Here is a 6,347-nt window from a genome sequence, read left to right as displayed (position 1 = left end):
GGTGCACAAAACAAATACCAAATGAAATGATTCTTGATGTTTACTATTCCATTTCGTCGCTTTATCAGCCATGCCTGGACCATAACGGTCATCAGTTTGAAAACAGAGGTTGATTTAAAAAAAAAAATTCACGTCTGTATATTCTTTTACATTTTGAAAATGAACTATGTTAATAAACACGGGTTTTATAATCATTCAAAGTATGTATACATTTTGGGGGAACATCCTATGTATGGCAAGAGCCTAAACTGACACAGGGTGTTTAGTAAGCATTTAATAAATATTTGTTGAATGAATAAACAATTTATTCAATAAGACATAAGGGAAAGAGACAAGTTGAAAGGAAGAGATTATAATTCCTGTAGTGTGATTAAGGAAGCAAGATCCCAGGGTTATCTGGAGGAAACAAGGACATGCCTTTCAGACTGAAAGTAGAGATTAGGAGTGCTCCTAGAGAATAAGTTACTTTGAATTGAAGAGAAAAATAGATGAGAGAGCTCAAACTAGTATTTACTCAACAAAACAGGAGATAATTCCAGGTGAGGATTTTAATAAATAGTCTGAGAAAGGAGTCAGAAAATTAACATGAGATGAAAATTGATTGTTGATTGCTTGTAATTGTCTGTTTGAAATTAGCTAGTGTAGATATTTTAGTGAACCTAGTAACTTTCTTAAAAAAATGATCATGGCATGAACAATAATCTGAGCTAATAAATTAGGATTCTGCTTGTCACCTCTAAATGATGTGGAACTTTTGTTCATTCATTTATTCATTGCCATTCAGGGAGTATCACATGGCCACCTGCATGTGATGGGCATAAAGATGTGAATCAAACAGGCATGGTTTCTGCCCTCTGAAGCTTAACTTCTATCCAGTTAGGGAGACAGACACTACTTTAATACGCATACATATATTTACATTATGTAGACAAACGTAAGTGCTATGATGAAAAAGACATAGGCAGGAGAGCACAGCGCTGGAAAATGCCAATAAGAAGAGTCAAACACAATACTAAGGGGAAAATGCAAATATTTCCATTATGGAAAAAAAAGACAGTCTTAAGTCATGGCTAGTTGCCTGGGAAAATGTCTTATAGAGGGGAAAGGAGAGTCTGAGTTTTGGTACAGCCTGGAGAGGCATGGTGACTGCATGGGAACTCTGGAGTCTGAGTCAGTACCTCAGGGAAGTGTAAGGAAAGTTGGGACTGGCCTGATAGCTGATCCACATAAAGAAGTTGATGCTTAGGAGCCTGAGCCAGTGTTGACCAGAACAATTAAGATTCTAAGACTGTGTATGGTCCAGGAGGTCAGGAAAATAGGCTGGAGATTTAGAATCATAGACTTAGTCCATTAACAGAGAAAGTCTTTATCTGTTGAGATTATATTTGGTTGTAAATAACAAATGTCCAATAAGCCAAACAGTATTTCAAAGTGGTTCTACCTTATACCCCACTAGTGGTATATGAGAGTTCCAGTTGTTCCATATCCTCATTAATTTGATATGATCAGTCTTTTATCTGTTGCTATTCTAGTGGGTATGCAATTGTGGATATTTAATTGTGGTTTTGGTTTGCATTTCCCAGATGACTAATGATTTGGGACATCTTTTAATGTGCTTATGGAATATATATATATATATATATATATATATATATATATATATATCTTCTTTTGTGAAATCTCTATTCAAGCATTTATAAAGGAAAGAATTTATATGGGTAAGCACCCAGCAGAGTTTGCCACACATTGAAATAAACTGTATCAGCTAGCTATTGCCATAACAATGCTGAGTAAGAAACCAGCCCAAAATGCAGCAGCTTAAAGCAACAAAAATATACTCTCACACCCTTCACCTGGGGGCTGACTAATCTAGCCAGGACACATTTTCCTTATGACAATGGAAGAAACATGAAAAAGATGAGTGGAAACTTACAGGGCCTCTTGAGGCTAGAGTCAGAATAGAGTACTATTACTTCCATTCATATATGCTAAGGCAAGGCATATGACCAGGCCCAACAACAGTGGGGCAGGAACAGATGTCCTGTGTCTAGTGAGAAAAACTGCAAAGTCACATTACAAAAGACATGAATACATTGGGGAGAAAAATATAATCTACCACAAGTGCTATGAGAGTAATCAATTGTATCTATGTCTGAATCTAGCATGAGCAATTGCTTCAAAGCAATACACACAATGAGATACCACTTTATATCTATCAGAAAAGCTATTTAAAAAAAAAAAGAAAGAAAAGGCAATATGAAATGCTGGCGAGGATGGGGAACAATTGGAAGCCTCATACATGCCTAATCTGAACACAAAATGGTAAAACTATTTTGGAAAGTTTGGCAGGTTTTTATACAATTAGACATACACTTACCATATGACCTAATAATCCTTCTCCTGGTTACCCATCCTATCTAATAAAAGAGTAATATGCAAATTAACCATCACTCTGCTACACCCACAAGCCACGCCCACAAGCCAATCAGGAGCGAATATGCAAATAAATCCAACCAGGATGGCTACAGCCACAGAGAGCAGGAGGGAGGCTTGGGTTTCCCCGGCAATGGAGGAAGCCAAGCTTTCTGCCTGCCCTTGCCGGCCTAGGCCTCCACTCAAGGCTACAAAGTTTCAATTGTAGAAGATAAATAAACCCCAGATACCAGGGCCTCCACTTGGGTTGCCAGGGGGCGTGGCTGGCCTGCAAACCACCACAGGCCTCTCCCCCAGGCCTCCCCATGCCCCAAGGAACCCCCACCCTGATCCGGGACACACTTCAGGGCAAACAAGCTGGCCCCCACCCGTGTACCAGGCCTCTATCCTATCTAATAAAAGAGTAATATGCAGATTGACCATCACTCCAACACACAAGATGGCTGCCCCCATGTGGTCAAAGATCCGGCCCCCATGTGGACACAAGTTGCCCACCACAAGATGGCCAGTAGGGGAGGGAAGTTGGGGGTGACCAGTCCTGCAGGGAAAGGCAGTTGGGAGGGACCCAGGCCTGCAGGGGAGAGCAGTTGGGGGGGACCAGGCCTGCAGGGGAGGGCAGTTGGGGGGGGACCCTGACCTGCAGGGGAGAGCAGTTGGGGGGGACCAGGCCTGCAGGGGAGGGCAGTTAGGGGTGACCAGGCCTGCAGGGGAGGGCAGTTAGGGGCAAACAGGCTGGTAGGGGAGCAGTTAGGCATCAATCAGGCTGGCAGGGGAGTGATTAGGGGGTGATCAGGCTGGCAGGCAGAAGCTGTTAGGGGCAATCAGGAAGGCAGGCAGGCGAGCATTTGGGAGCCAGCAGTCCTGAATTGTGAGAGGGATGTCCGACTGCCCGTTTAGGCCTGATCCCACCAGGATCGGGCTTAAACGGGCAGTCGGACATCCCTCGAGGGGTCCCAGATTGGAGAGGGTGCAGGCTGGGCTGAGGGACACACACACCCCCGTGCACAAATTTCGTGCACCGGGCCTCTAGTGTGTGTGTGTGTGTGTGTGTGTGTGTGTGTGTATATATATATATATATATATATATATATATATCACTTTATACCACTAACCATAGACAAAATTATTTCTCACATGAGTACTGCCAATATGTTCTTCATGGTCAGCAATTACAGAATAAGATACTTTTTAATTTTCTGTTTTAATTTGAATGATAATTTTTTAAATTAAATATAATTGTAGGATTATCTCTTTGGCATTTCAGGCCCAAGTATACAACTCTCATATAAGATCTGGTTTTATACCAAATATCTCACTGAGAATGACTGTAAAGTTAGATTAAAAACAAACACATTTTGTATGGTAACAGAAAGCAACCAAGGCATCTAGAACTTGAGGGGCTAAGAATGGGGCAGAAAAAAAAATGCAATAACATCAGGGTAACACTCTCCATTGTTTCTCTCCTTGAGACATTTGCTGCATTATAAGAAAAAGTGCATGACTTGGCTGGTTTGGCTTAGTGGATGAAGCGTGGGCCTGTGGACTGAAGGGTCCCAGATTTGATTCTGATGGGGGCGCATGCCCAGGTTGTGGGCTCAATCCCCAGTTGGGGGGATGTGGGAGACAGCTGATCAATGAGTCTCTCTCATCATTGATGTTTCTATCTCTCTCTTCCTCTCCCTTCCTCTCTGAAATCAGTAAAAATCTATACTAATAATAGACTAGGGCCTTCATGATCAGACAGACCGGTCCAGGCCAGAGCTCCGCACAGGGGCACTGGGTCCACCGCCAGGTGCAGGAAAGTGGAGTCCGGGCGGGAGCTCCGTGCAGGCGCACTGGGCCCGCCAGGCGTGGGAAAGTAGAGTCCGGGCGGGGGTGGCCCGAGCACGTGTGGCTGGGCGGCCTCGGGGGCTGTGCAGATGGATGGACCGCGCTGGATGGCGCAGGTGGGCTGAGCGGAGGGCCGCAGAAGCACGGAGCTGTTAGGGCAGTGGCCCGTGGGGTTAGTGAGGCTGGGGCGCCAGGTAGGCCCCAGGTCCTCAGGCATTGCCGGGGGGAGCGTGGCTGTCCAGAGGGGGAGAAAAAGCCCTTCTTTCCAGAAGAACGCGGATGGTTTAAACGTGCACAGAGAAACTGCAGTGGTACCGACATGCCTATGTCAGTTCCCCGAGCTGCCTGTCAGTGACCGACTGGAGGCTTCACTGTGGGGCGTAGGCCCAGATGTGGGCCAGAACATGGCCTTGGCAGCCGGACTCACCCCCTGGGGTTGCCTCAGCATCACGACTTCACAATGTCACCCGCAGGTGGCCATCGCTGTTGGTCTGTGGGCCCCTGTGAGCCGGCACCATGAGTGCTCGGGGTAGTGCTCTCTGTGTTTCCGTTGAAAGGACACCGTATGTGATGGGTGCTGCTGATTCATTACGGTTGAAAAGGGGCAGCCTGAACTTGCTTACTATGCGATCTTTTCTCTGTATTTTACCGCACAGTCTTCTCGGGCTCAGGGAACCGGCAGCCACTGGAGGGCCAGCTTGGCCATCCCACACAGCCAGACGCCAACAGGAAGCACAGAAATGCCAAAGCCCCAACAGAACCCATGGCAAAACAGACCCCAGTTCACATACTGGAGCGGAAACAAGAAAACTGTGGCACCTGTTGACCTCAGCTGGGACTGTGCCCGCGGGCCTGTCTGCAGGGTTCCTGCACCCTGGCCATGGCCCAATGGCCGAGGAAGCTCTGCAAGCCTTGATTCTAGAGTTACGGATCTTAGCAAGTAGGCAGGTGCACAAAGGTGGAGTCGAAAATAGCAAGGTTAGACTGTGTGTGAGTGTGTGCATTTATACACATATATGCCCATTGCCCCCGGTCTTTTTCTGAGCTGTTTGAGAGCATGCTCTACACATGACAGGATGCCTGGATACTCCCCTGTGTATTTCCCAAAAGCAGACACTCCTACATAACAATTCTCCACCCAACCACGTCAGGAAATCTCCATTCAAATGGTATTAAGGTTCAATCCACAGACCCCATTTGAATTCTGACAACTGTGTCAACAATGTTCCCCACTCCCCACCCCCAGGATCCCATCCACCTAGAATGGGTCCTCTGTCATTCCTGACCCTGACAGTTTTTCAGTTTTAATTAAAAATCATAGACTTTTGCCCTAAAATTTTTTTAAATAAATAAAAATAAAGAAAGACCCACTGGCACTCCAAGTTGGGAGCCAGTGGTCCCAGATTGTGAGAGGGATGTCCGACTGTGGGATCGTGCCTAAACTGGCAATCGGACATCCTCTGAGGGGTCCCAGATTGGAGAGGGTGCAGGTCGGACTAAGGGACAACCCCCCCCCCCCTGCATGAATTTCGTGCACCAGGCCACTAGCATATTTGAAAAAAAAAAAAAAAAGTACAGAACCTAGAGGCTAAGCAGAAAGAAGCAGCTTACAGGCTCATGGGGTATCAGAACGAAATGTAATATTCATGGCTAGCAAATAAGCCAGGATTGGAAGGGCTCAGATCCCAGAGAAAAGAGAATTATTTGAAAATGAGTTGGTATTCCACCCCACTTTTCCCATCAAGCATTTGTTGATTCCTAAGCCATGAAGGTAAGATATCAAAAGCCCAAGCAGAAAGAGGCAGACCCGAGGCTAAAAAGTGAGATAGTCTCACTGTGCTGAGGAGTCTGAAATTGGAAGTCAGGTCCCAGCAAGGAGTCAGAGCTCTGAAAAATACCTCCAGGGTTTTAGTCAAGACTCCTGCCGAAACCGGTTTGGCTCAGTGGATAGAGCGTCGGCCTGCGGACTGAAAGGTCCCGGGTTCGATTCCAGTCAAGGGCATGTACCTTGGTTGCGGGCACATCCCCAGTGGGAGGTGTGCAGGAGGCAGCTGATCGATGTTTCTCTCTCATCGATGTTTCTG

Source organism: Plecotus auritus, assembly GCF_963455305.1.
Source record: "Plecotus auritus genome assembly, chromosome: 2".
Classification (NCBI taxonomy): domain Eukaryota; kingdom Metazoa; phylum Chordata; class Mammalia; order Chiroptera; family Vespertilionidae; genus Plecotus; species Plecotus auritus.
Note: the sequence above shows the minus strand (reverse complement) of the source record.